Source organism: Ochlerotatus camptorhynchus, unplaced genomic scaffold, assembly GCF_037179485.1.
Source record: "Ochlerotatus camptorhynchus isolate MF236.1 unplaced genomic scaffold, CSIRO-AGI_Acam_v1.1 ptg000209l, whole genome shotgun sequence".
Taxonomy (NCBI): Eukaryota; Metazoa; Arthropoda; class Insecta; order Diptera; family Culicidae; genus Ochlerotatus; species Ochlerotatus camptorhynchus.
The window spans coordinates 1282782-1296873 of record NW_027040699.1 but is presented as its reverse complement, the minus strand read 5'-3'; the positions used below and the strand labels follow the sequence as shown (position 1 = coordinate 1296873).

The 14092-nt window shown below is 38.4% G+C and overlaps 1 protein-coding gene across 1 annotated transcript in view; it reads left to right on the top strand.

Moving 5' to 3' along the window:
• The window catches only part of LOC135703153 (spondin-1-like), a 146942-nt gene that overhangs the window by 115592 nt on the left and 17258 nt on the right, over positions 1-14092 (top strand).

Sequence of the window (14092 nt, the reverse complement as noted above, 5' to 3'; positions counted from 1 at the left end):
ATGGAATATCTCATGCCATGTCACATAAATTTACGCGATCTATAATGTGGCAGTTTATCCGAAAATCCGCACTCGTGCATAATATGCCATAGCTGATCTCGATCGATTGTGTCGTATGTGGATTTGGTGTTCAATTGTATGTGTATTAAGAAGAGAAGAAGAACGCGATGTAGATCGCTCCTCTTGGAAGTAAAATATAAACGTTGTTTTCATTTAGAGTAAGCAAGATATCACATTGGCGATCCTGCCAGGTATGTAAATCTTGAAGAAACATGAAATCAAATATACATTCCCTGCGATTAGTAATGTTTAATTGACTTGTAGCTCGTAATGTTCATGAACTAGATCCATCGAATCAAAACAAAAACATCGCATGCACTGAGTCTTCTATCTAGGAATAATAACAAAAAAGAGATTATACTGTGTAACAAAGGTTCTATTCACCTGCCCGGTGGATCAATATGGGTTTTTTATTCAACAATTTGTAGTGTATTGTAATATTTTTAAAATTTAAAGCTTTAAACTTCTAAATTGCACTGGATATTTTCCCTAGGATTTGTCTATTTCCCGCATCATGTAGTTTATTTTTTGTAAAACATTTTCCTATTTTCTTGTCGTTAGAGGTATCGCAAATTAATCGAAGACCATACCCAATCTAGTATTTCAAATTTCAACAAAGTTCAAAAGCTTGAAAATAATTTATGCCCCAGAATATTAATAAATTTCCAAAGCCAATACAGGATCTAGCGAGAGATCTTATAACTAATTGTTCTTTTATTCTAGGCATTAATTCAGGAGACCATAAGTATTTCAAATAGGGCAGGTGTACCAGTTATGGCTATACGTTCCGATTATTGTGTGTCCCAATTATGGCATACGGAATTCCCTGTTCTATGATAAAATATCTCAGTTCTTTAAAGACGTGTTACACAGTGTTGTTAGTACCTAATCTAGTTGTGCAAGTTTTTGCAAATCAATCTTTTGATGATAGGAAATCAATATTTCTCTTTTTCGTTGACTGACAAATCAGTTTTCATGATTCTATTTCCGAAATTTTTATTATAATGTTGAAGTCACTTTTTTAAATGATTTTGGCCACTAATTCACTTATTGCTTAACACTGCTCAGTAGGGTGGGACAAAATTCAAATTCCAGTTCCAGTATGATTTCCGGGTGCCTTCTGGGTCCTAGAATAACAGTGTAAAATTTAAGGTCGGTCGGTGTAACTATATTTTAGCGCCAGCGGTTTTAATTTTACATAGGATTTTCTATGGGAAAACTTACTTTTACAAACAAAAATCTGGCGAGGCCCCCATTGTCCTCTAAAAATAAATCATTCCAATTATTCCCTAGGAAATTGAACGAGAAAACTTTTCTTCGAAGACAGCAAAACGATCCGACGCTGGTGGAAAAAGTTATTCAGCCATTACTGACTGCTATCCAAACGAACTGCTCATTATTTTTTTTTCTAGCAGCACTGCCAGCTGCCGCCTGCTGCTGTCTGCGCGAGGCAGTCACGTTGTGCGGGGGTTCACTCAGCAATTTTGAAGCACTTTTTTTGTTCAAAATCGAAACAATGTTTATCAAAATATATCACTCTCTTTCGGTTGGTACCAGTGAATACATTTTCATGAACATGACACATCAACAAAAAATAACTTTGATCTTGATGATTTGTTTTAGATAATCTTGATTTAAATCCCAATGTTCAGGGTTTTCACCGAGAAAATCGGTGGAGATGTTCATTACAGTAAAAAACTCTCTTGAAGCCTCAGTAATAAATTCCGAAAGGGTCGAGTTGCTCTGACGGGAACTTTATCCTCGCTGAGTTTGCGTCGTTTTCCGGATTTTTCGATCGGTTTTTTGGTTTATTTAAAGCAGCTACCATCTTTACTTTTTCGTCTATTTCTACTTTTGAATCGTAAAAAGCAAGGGCCACGTTCCATTCCGATAAGTACCATAGATGATTTTGAAAGGCTTTCATGGCAATCAAAGCGTAATGTTGATCGTGAAAGTTGTGGAGATCTGCCCAAAATTCCAGATCCACTCGAGCGGCCGAAACATAACTACTTAGACGATACCAATATCGAATGAAGCATTGCGATAGAAATAGAGCCAAAGTTGTGTAATGCTTCCAAAGAGACTGATCATCGAAGTTTTCGCTGCACATCCACGATTTCAAAATGTATATTTCGCGACCCATCCACCTCGCACGGCTCAGGCTACCTGCCTTGTGGAATCTTAATCCTTTTGGAGGAACTCCACCCAAAAACATTACGACCAATTCGAGGAGCTCTTAGTAATCCGATCGTTGTTGTTTAATCAATAAGCTGGTCGTTACAAAACGCGATGATTCCGTCTCTCCATGGTTCAGTTAAGGTCCTCAGCTCCGGATCATCCATAACGGTCCGGAATTTTCGGTTGCTTCGATTTTGGTTGAATTCTTTTTGAATTCATTGAAAGAATCGAGATTGTTCGACTCCAACTTATCGCCATATGATGGCGGCATGACAATGGTAGCAAGTTTCTTTTCAGTAGAACTGGAAGACGGGTTATAATACCATTTTTTACGCCAGAGGTAACACTAGTTGTATCAAAGCTCATTCCAACTATTCTTTCCTGCAGACCCCACTCGTTGATTGTCTCCATTATCGCAGCTGATTCAGCATCCGTTGATGTCAGGCAGAATTTTTCCATCCCAGTGTACTACCAAAGGTACAACAGGATGAAAGCTTTGCTTCAGCTGGAAAATTTTAAATCAGAGAGTGATACTTTTTCATAAACATTGTTTCGATTTTGAACAAAATAAGTGCTTTAAAATTATTGAAAGTGACGGCGGTTCTTTTCTACTTAACAGCGCAGCAGCGAGTTCAAGCTCTTGGGGTTGTGAATGATGTCGTGGAAAGGGCCGTAAAGCTTGTTTCCAACCTCAACAGCTCGGTAACCAAGAATCCCGAACAACATGAATACCTACTGCAAGTTGTGGAGAAGTCTGAGCAGCAGCACATCAAATGATAAGGTTTAAATAAATTGTGCGCCAAAGCAAATAAACCCTTGTGAAAAATCACCCTTGTTTCCAAATGACCCCCGTGAAACATAATTGTTGTACTATACCGAAAACCTGTGTAAAGTTTCATCAAAATCGAAGATTCTTTGCGCATGATATCGGCTTTCCTCCATGCTGAGTGAACCCCCACACAACGTGACTGCGTCGCGCAGACAGCAGCAGGCGGCAGCTGGCAGTGCTGCTAGAAAAAAAAAAAGAATAATGAGCAGTTCGTTTGGTTAGCAATCAGTAATGGCTAAATAACTTTTTCCACAAGCATCGGATCGTTTTGCGGTATTCGAAGAAAAGTTTCCTTGTTAAATTTCGTAGGAAATATTAATTTTTATAGGACAATGGGTGACCTCACCACATTTTAATTTGTAAATGTAAGTTTTCCCATAGAAAATCCTATGTAAAATTAAAACCGCTGGCGCTAAAATATAGTTCCACCGACCGACCTGAAATTTTACACTGTTATTCTAGGACCCATAAGGCGCCCGGAAATCATACTGGAACGAAAACTTCGGATGTTACACATATCCGTGTCCCAGCCTACTGCTCATCCCTGTGCAATGATAAATATACCTTTTTTGAAATTCCATGTAAAATCAAAGCCCCACCATTACCATAAAAACAGTATAGACCTCGATTTTTCATTTAATTTTAGCCAACCTTAAACAGCTGGATAAATTTTCAATTCATGAATCGAAACCAGGGGGAACGACACTCATTATGATGAATTATTTTTTACCATGCTTACCTGTAAAAATAATGTAATTGAAGAGAGTTTTTTGAGTTTGTCGTCTTGACGAAAATTGAGTAAGGATAGAAAAAATAATATGGGATTGCATTGGATGCGAGGGTGCTTTAAATTGTCATCGGGATGCGTGCAACTGAAATGAAACAGTACGAAAGAAAAACATCGAAGTAGCCATTTTAGTCAATGCTCAGTGAAAAATAATGTTTGGATGGTGACAGCTGGACTACAAAAGCCCTCTACTAATAGAATGTATCGATTCCACGACGAAACTGCAAAAACCTTTAATTCTAAACACGCAAACGAATTTTGTGAAAGCCAGCAGAAGCGACAGCAGTTGCAGGAATAGCAGCATCGCGGATTCATGTAGCCGTTACCTAGGCTGGAAACCTCGGTCCGGTCACGATACTGTGATCTTCACAATCGATTTGCAATTCTCCACAGATTAACTTAAAAATTCTACCCTGAATTTGAACTCACAAAAGTGACTTGGAGTGAAAGTCTAAAATCTCTTAGAGCGCTTTCTAAAACTACCTTTGATATCATCTGAAATGACTTGTTGAAATGACTGACATTCATTCTAAAATCTACTCAAAATTCCAAAAAAGTTTAGTCTGGTCCAAGAATCTTAAAACTTTTCAAAGCTCCAAAATCTTTTTTTTCTGAAAAATAGATGAAGTATTTTTTTCCCCGATTTGTCATTGAAATTCCCGGCTTTTCCCCGATTTCCCGGTTCACTGGTCAACCTGCTCATCCCACACCTGCTCTATAATATTCGATCGACTCTCCACAAATGAGAGAGCGAGATATATCGTCGGATTCGTGCAATACTGGCACCACTCAAAATCTGTGAATTTTCACATTCAACGTTTGAAAATTTGGGGTTCAGTTTCAATTTTATGATTCTTTTCGTTTCCATTGGACTGAATCGAGTGTGTTTCATTAATTCTTTCAAATTCAGATTAAAAAACGAGTTTTACTGTTTCTTATTTCAGATGTTCTTATTTGTCATTTTTTTGTCTCCTCTATGACGCACTTGATGAATTTGCCCGCGCGACCAATTATAGACGAGTGGTCCGTCATCTATTTTAATTTAAGCTCCCCCGGGAATCCAATCGAGAAATCACTTCTCCTTGGCCTTCAGCATAGATATACGTAGTGGTTACCTTCGTACTATTCATTCCCTAATTCATTTCCACCAGCTTCGCCAGGACAATCGCCACCTTGAACGACTCAACGCATATCAATTTTTTTTAACACCATGTTTATTATGGAGATCGTTGAAAAAGGACAGTGCTTCGCGATCGACCTGAAAACTGCACGGCTTGCTTGATGATTTGTGTGCATGCAAAAGGGATAAGTTGGGAATAGAAAGAATAGATAGGATGGATTGAAATTTTGAGCACGTTGAAAATTGTAGGAGTGATTTGGGTAAAAATGGGATAATCCTGAAGTGTCGTCCCCCCTGATCGAAACCAATAATCCCAACAACAGAACAGCGCATACAGGCAAAATTTAGCTGCATAGGCCAATTTTTTCCCGGCTGCTGAAATTCTTAGTAGGGATGGAAGGGAAGGGAAGTTGCATTTGCATCGAACGTTGTTGAAAACAACCAATCAGCGGGATAACCAGCAAATTTAGCCTTTCCTGTGTAGTGATAAAAACGCTTGAAATATTTGCGGCAAACAAAAATAATGCAATCAACATGTGTCATCGTGAAACGCACATAACATTCGTTGTTTTCCGATGTACATGCCTAGTGATAGTGATGCTCAGAGCCGTACTCGGAATTTTTGACATAAGGCTACGTCTATGATTTCTATATGGGGGTACACTTTGTGAAAACCGAAAATGGAACTTGTAACAAAATAATGAAAGATTTTGAACGTTAATAAATCAGCTGCCCCTGGACCAATTTCAATAATTTTATCACCAATCGACCAGATATATTTCTACGCATCTGTTCAATTAAAGACTTCATCATATTTCAGAATGTTATTATTGAAAATTGCACGAATGTGCAATTGTTACTATGATAATTAAAGTTATCACCGTTTGCCTGCGGAAAGCGATTTCCCTAACACAGCTTTCAAAGTTGAATTCCATCCGGTCTCACCAAACGGTGTTTATTCAATCACCACGTGGTGAGTAGTGGTGTTCTCCAGTACACAATAAAAGGCTCCCCACAAACAACTAGCTATCAAGGCTGGCCTCAATCACTGATCGGATTCAGTTTCAATCACCGTGCTTGGTGGTGTCCGGTCGTCGGCATTAGCAGCAGCAGCAGCAGTGCTTTCAGCGCGTGGCGTTGAACATTGTTATCTAGCACACAACGAAAGGCTACCTGCAAGCAACGAGATGCAGCCCACATGAGCATCCATAGAAGGAGGAAGAAGCCGCACCGCTATTGATCGGAATCAGCAGCTCTTCGTGAGTCACTGTGGGCCATCTATGTCAAGCGCGTCATACTAAAGAGTATAAACAGAGAGAACCCCGCTCAAATTCCTATTCCTACACTGAGGCAAATAGACTTAAGAATTTCATAAGACTCTATTTATGAACAACACATATGAATTTCATAAGCGTGACTTATGAATAATTTTTGGGTAACATGGGGTAGCTCTTATACGCCTTTAACAATTAATCATATCGTCCGGCCATTTTCAACAGAGATGGCGCTGTTCCGCTGGTAGGAAGTGATAAAAATCCCCATATATAAATTGAGAGAAGTGCGAATTATTCGCTTTCGGTGCATATTCAGGTAAAAAAAAGTGAACGACAACCTAAATAAATTAGTCAGGGACTTTGTCGTTCAGTTTTTTTCCCGGAAATTATTGTTAAACAAGCTACAGTTAAATATCAATGATTTTTCCCCATACAGTTTTACCTGCATTACTACCAGTCCCCAGAGAGCCAAAAAATTGAGAGAGAAAATTTGCTCTCACGACCTCAATCTCTCAACATGCCATGTATTTTGATGACACTCGATTTGTGATTTCCCTTTAACAGATTACAAATTGGCACTGCAAAACATGTCTGGTACCTCTATATATGCATTTAGATTAACATTCGAAGTCCCTCATTTTTGACACACAAGATACTTTCTGCCCCGCCCCATTCATAATAATCGGCGGGAAATTCTGTAAGGGGTGAGGTATTTTGTGTGCAGAATGTGTAAAAAAGGAGGGACTTCGAATATTAATCTAAATGCATAAATAGAGGTACCAGACATGTTTAGCACTGCAGTGTCCTCTGTGAACAATTAACGGAAAACAGATTGTGTGTATGTTCCGATAGATGTCACCACAAACAACAGCAGTGACATCTAATGGAACATGAATGCAGAAGCTTGACAAAATGATTAATTCCATTTTCCCAAGACGAGTGGTCAACACACACGTTTATACGGGACTTACTATGGGAAAACTTATGTTTTTGTTTATATCTATCTAACAATTCACCACATCACTATGCTTTTAAAAATGATACTACTGATTGTAGCAAATTTTCTCAGCTACAATTTTGTTGAAAAGTACTTTTCAATCAAAGGTAAGGAACAAAAGTTATTAAAAATTCAAGTCACTGATGTCTTATGATTATGCTCATTTAACTGTTCAGCAGGCAACATTGGTGTTTCTGATGCGAAGAATAGAGCACAAATATCATGGCTACTATGTCACACTGCAGAATACAGTGTTGTCCACAGAACAGCTGCTTGATGATGTCATAAGATTATCAATCTCTTAAACAAATAATAACAATTTAATTTGACATTTGGCTGAAAAACGATATTCCGCAAAGTTGTAGCTTAGAAAATTTTCCGTAAAAATAGTTATAGAAATTTTCGAAAAAACAATTTGGAAAATGGGTAGAAGACAATGAACAAAACAATTTGGTTTTCCCATAGTAATTTCCATATAAACTTTGAATAGTTTGTGCCAAGTCAGTTTCTTACCAAATGAGTTTAAATTTTGGGAGGCTAATCAAGACCTGATTTAAAACCGTTTGAGCACTGTGGAGCGAAAATTTCAAATTTTGCATCAGTCTACTGACCAATGAAGCAATGTATGGAATGACAAAAACATTTAATTTGTGTTTTCAACATCACATGTACGTTTTGTAAAAGAGAAAAGTAAGATAATTAAAAAAGAAAGTTTAAGTTATTTTTTGCAAAGTTGGGGAATTTTATCCAGGATTTTTATTCAATTCAATTTATTACATTAAGCTTTTTCTAAGAGTCAATGAGTTTTTTAGAAGTAGAATGTATAGATTTACCATAGATTTGCAACCGCAGAAATGTTTGCAGTTTGGAATCTCAGTTTAGGCAGTTATTCGCACGACAAAATTCCTCAGAAGAATAAGTTGTGTAAATTGATGATAAACAAATTCCATTTGTAGGAAGGATGAAATTAATTTATAACATGTCCAATACAGTAGGTTGCGTTATAGTCATAAATAAGTTGCGCAAGTCAAGCATATGTTATATATAGATCCCACCTCTTGCGCTTTTTCGGTATAAATAAGTTGTATATAAATGACTAGACGTAAATGTTTACCGCTGATATTGCCATAAATAAGTTATGTAAATCCGTTTATGACAAATTGTGTTGCTTGGGTCGTATCTCAACGTCCATGGTTCGGTTCCAGTCTGCTCCGATTTATTATTTTTTTTGCTAACATTATTTTTCATAAGACAAATCAATGAAATTCATACTGATTTCTTGTGGCTTAATTTCATAAGTATTTCTTATGGAATTCTTACGTTCTTTTTCCTGCGTGTACACAAAACACAAGCTCCTGCTGCAGTTAACAAATAAGATTAATTATATAAGACCACATAGTCCTACGTCACCATTGCGTACAACCCAAGGGGTAAGTCAATCAGCTCATTGTGCCTGAATTATATTCTACACAGGTTTGGCACATCCATCGGCACATTTTCGGCATACCTTCGGCACAATCTTGTAGGCATTAGATTGTAGTAAATAAAATGGGAGCACTGCTGGACAACTGTCATTGAAGTTGTTCAGAACATTGCGTGCTGCTTGACTGTATGTTCAGGGACATTTTCTGATTGAATTTACCAGAGGAACTCAGACCAGCAGTTCACTTATAGATCTAAATACGAAATGTAGGTTCTAGAGTGCACTCAAGAGGAAAAGGCAGTTTATCAGACGTCATTAGTACCCTTAGTTCAAATAATGCTGCAACTCACAGAAAACAAACTAAAGAAGTCTATATATCACCCTCTATAGTCGGTCTCCAACAATGCTCCCCACCGGTTGTAACTCTTTCCAGCCGAAAGGTTAGGTTTCTGGTCTACCTTTGAGGGCATTATTAAACACTAAAACACAGGACTTACCCTATGGATCACAAAACACCGAAATTTCGCACACCCGCCACTTCCCGCGTCATCCTCAATCCGATTTATCCATGCGATTTCAACCCAAAACATTCAAGGTGTCAGAAATACCGGGTTGCCGGGATTGGTTTTTAACAAACAATCGCAGCTTGCTCTATGACCGGCACAATCGTCACAGTTGCGGCACACTGACAAAAAAGATGACCCAAGATTGGTGTCGGAATGACCTACCCCTAGGTACAACCCCATAGGGCTGTCCCTTGTAGTTTTTATTAGTTGGTGAACTCTCAGTTTTGCGCTCCTCTGATGCTCTCGTTACATTCCATAATTGTAGCGTAAAAGAGAAAGGGATATTGTTATAAAATCTTCTGTTGGTCATTGAAGTTTAGCCAACTTTTCCCCTTTTAAAAAAAATCAAATCGCCATTTTGAAAATTGTACAACATCTAAAATGGCCGAATTTTAGCAAAAATGTGAATTATTGCCCATATCAAACAATTATGCAAAGATTCATACAAATCAGAGAATGTTAAGTTTTTCCGATTCGTCATTTGGCGTGCAGCTGTTCTATAGCAAAAATCTTCACATCTCTGCTTAAAATTTAAACATCTTTCGGAAGTTCAAGATCAACATTTCATCAAACATCTTCACAAAACATGAAATATCTTCAAAATGTCCTTAGGAAAAACAAATCTAAAAGTGATTGAAAATGAAATTCTATCATTTCTGTATTTTCGAACAGAAATTAGTCATGTAATTTGGCTTACAAAAATTTGTTTCGGCCATGCTATTATAAAAAAAATCTTTATTTAGCTCAGCATTTTTATTTAATTGGCATTTGTCACCTACTGAGTACGGTGCTGGTGACGATGATTGATTTCGTTTTTTATGCATCTCTATACCAAGCATGTCGCATCAGCGTTAGTTGCGAGGAAAAATGATCACATTATATTCCATTAATACCTGAAAAAGTTTCCCAAGCCATAAACATTACTCCGACAAGCCTCAAAACTGATTGTCGGTTTAATTATGGTTCACCCCAAAAACCACAGCCTCTGATGCGAATCCAATAATCCCGGTAACGGCACACTTTTTTGCCGGGTAATTGCCCTCTCCTGTCACCGGCGGTTCATCCATTATAAACTCCCACAGCAAACGGTCCCCATGAGAACAATCAATGCAATCCATGACGGTGGCCGGGTCGGGGACGTAGCAGGCTAAGACCTTTGACACAATTTTTCCGTTCTAATCTCAGCTTAACGCAGGGTGGGGGAGGGGTGGGGAAAACACCAGGCTTCTTTGTTATTTCCCAAAGTCCATGAAATTTTATGAGGCGTTACTTATTCATCGCCTGCTGGCTGAGAGAGGGACCGAGGGAGGGTGCGTGTGTGTTTAATGGACCATCAATAAAAAGCAATAAAGAGGGGGAGGGGCAAGAAGCTGCTTTTCCTATACAGGAAGACAACCGGATATCGATTTTGGCAGTTGGTACTAGAACCAGCAAAACAGAGCTTTCTGAAATCCGGTTATGGGCTACAGGCAGGATGAGCCGTGAGCAATTTTGATATCGTTAATGGAAGTCATGTGTTTTTGGGAGGATTATTTTTTCAAACGATTATTGTTGCTTGCACCTGTTTTTCAAGCGGTGATCTGTGAAATGATGGTACACAACAGCTCGAAGCATTGAAGTGAATATCTCTATCAATGCAATACACCATACCCGAAAGCCATTCTAGTCTGCAATATCAAACCGACTGGTTTGTGCCAACACCAAATGGAATGCTTTTACGAAGATAAACAAACAGTTTTTTTTTATTTCTCACAGGACCCAAATGTACACATCTCCAATATAAACACAGGGAACGACAACATTCAACCTACATTTGGTGAAAACAAATCTCCCTTGTTTGAGGAATAATATACCAAACGTTGTTCATGTGTCCTGTACACAGTCATTTCCGTTTTGTTTGAGGTAAATATTTGACGCGCTTTTTTTTCCTATTGAAACATTCGTTGTTTACACTGTTCCATTCGGTTGTGTCCCAATTGAGGAACGCTGAAACTATCATATGAAGCGTTACAGATAAATGGGGCTCTGGGGGTTGCCAGAAAACATTATTGATTTTCATAATCTTACAATTGGTCGTATTATCAAATGAGCAGTTCCAGGCCAAATAGCAAATAAAATTAACTTTTCACTCGACCTTTATCGATTTGCATGAAAATTTGCATAATTGTTAGTTATGGTCGAGTTTTTCCGAGTCTTCATTTGGCGTGGAACCCAACTAACATTTTCAGCTTTATAAGCCAACTTTTCCAGCATTGTGCTGTAAAGTAGCTGCAAAAAAAGCTCCAGATACAACTACAAGCAGAAGCTAGCAGAATAGTTTTGGAGAGCGTTTACTTAACGTTTTCACAACCATTATTCAATTTGTCAATCGCACTGAATAACAGCAGCCAATAAACGCAAATGTCACTTCAATGCACATATTAATCAACTTTCAACTGCTTGTAGCTGCAAAACTAATACGTCAATAAAGTGAATATCAGGCATAACATTTGATAACGGCACAAAAGCATTTGTAAACAAACTTTCTAAGGCCCTTTACACACGAACCAAAGTACGCCCACGCAAACCAATACCACTTTCAGAAAGGTGATTGTTGCCCCTATCCGATGACGTTGATGGTTTGCGTGGACGGGGCCTTAGGTTGCTTGCTTTGGTTCGCGTGTAAACGGCCTTAGAAAGTTTGTTTACAAATGCTTTTGTGCCAGTGTTCACTCGGTTGTCAAAAAAAGCAGGCCACTCTCGATGTGTGCCACGCGATCCTCTGTTTTCTCGGCAGCAACCATGCTTTTCTTACGGGAAAAGTAAAGTAAACGCTTTTATTCATTCGACCTATTGTGTGGTCCTCCTCATTGTTCTTCATCAGCAGTTCTTTCGGTCGATGCGTCGTCGACTTTGGAAAGCAACCGTTTCGTGATGAGTGTGTGAGTGTTGACCACGTTTTGCGTCCATTGCTGCAATGGAAGCGCTCTGCCCCCCGTTGGCGTTACTGCCATACAATGAAACCACTGGAAGCGGCTCCAGTTCTGATGGAGGGGCTTTTTGGATAGCGGAAGATAAAGTGTTTATTGTGTTGTACCTTTGAGTATAGTTTTAAGATGTATTGAATAGTGACCAAGAATCCTTGACTCTGTAAAGTTAAATCGTTTGAGCCTTATCAAATAAATTAATAAACAACAAATGCTTTTGTGCCGTTATCAAATGTTATGCCTGATATATTACTCATTTGACGCAACCAATCACTCTTGCTGAATAACATAAATATCAAAAGTGCTTTTCCAACAACTAAACAACATGTACTCAGCTAATAAAGGTTGAACACGAAAAAATCCGGATAAATTAAAAACGATGCCATTGGCATTTTTTTTAGTATTTTTTTTTCAAAATTTCACTGGATCAAGTTAAGAGTGTATAGGATCACAGTTGGAATTGGTTTTCAGGATAAGTCCATTTGTGTACATCATGGCACCGGAGCAAGCACGTCACGATTTGATCATGTTTTCGATCTAATTCCTGGGCAGGAATTTTATACCTCGGTTGATCGGAAGAGTACCCCGGAAATTCCCCAAAAAGATCCTTGTGTGGCAAGCAATCTGCAGTTGTGGGCTGAAAAGCGAAACTTTCGTTACTTCTGGGACCATGAACCAACAAATTTACCAGGAAGAGTACCTACGGAAGAGACTACTGGCTTTTCTGGAGCAGTATAAGGTAGATTACCTATTCTGACCGGACTTCCCTAATAAAAAATAACCATAAACGAACGATAACCCAAATCATTGAACTATCCCACAAATGGTTTGGATGATACCCAGAACACGTCGTTAAGCAAATTAACCATACAATTTTTATTAGGGTTGGCAAGCTGCCACTATCCAAATTCCACCAAACAGTGGTACAACCAAAATGGCGTCATTCCCAAGAAGTTGAATCCGGCCAATACTACGCAACTAAGGCCAATTGGTTTGTATTTGTCATTCCATTTATTTGGCAATTCGTTTAATAGTGTGATGACCTTTTTATGTTTTGCCAAACATGTTTGCTGAAAACAGCCAAATAATTTATTTGATACTCTTGAAATTCTTGGGTAGCAAACAACATCAAATAATCGTCGCTTGCTGTGATAGAACTTTACCACTGGAATAGATTTTGGCTTTAAAAAAAGCAAAATGAGATTGGAGGAATTCATAGGACTTATCGGATAGTTTCTTTGAATTTTTTTTCCGTGTTGGGTATATTCATCACTGCGACCATTACTCTGATCTATTGTGATATTCCCCGTTTTTATATTGCTTTATCAGTTATCACTATTTTGTGAAGCGACCGACATAGACTGGCCAAAAGCATTTTCCCAGCCAGGTATTACATTTCGAATGAAATGTACTATTTGACTAGGACCTGCATTCCAAATATCAAAGGGTTCTGCCAGCTCCTTATCCCAAAAAATACGCCTTTTATTGAAGATTGCTGCACAAGAGCATAGCAGGTGTTCAAAGTCTTCCTTTTCTATGCCACAGAATCGGCACATATCCTCTTGAAGTATTCCTATTAACTTCAAATGATATTTACATGACAATGTCCTGTTATCAAACAAGTATAGACGCTGAGATCTTTCTTTGATAATTCAAAGATTTTGCTAGTCATTGAAATGTTCGGAATTATGAACCGTTTCGACTGCCTAGCAATGGAAGTGTTGTTCCAATTGGTCTCCACTTTCATTTTTTTTTCCCATTCGTTGATCTCCATTTTAAGAGAACAAGCAGAAACTCCACAGAATGGTTCTGGTCCTATGAATTGCTGAGATGATCCTAGCCTGGCTAGCGTGTCGGCCTTTTCATTCCCTTCAATTCTACACTGGCCAGGA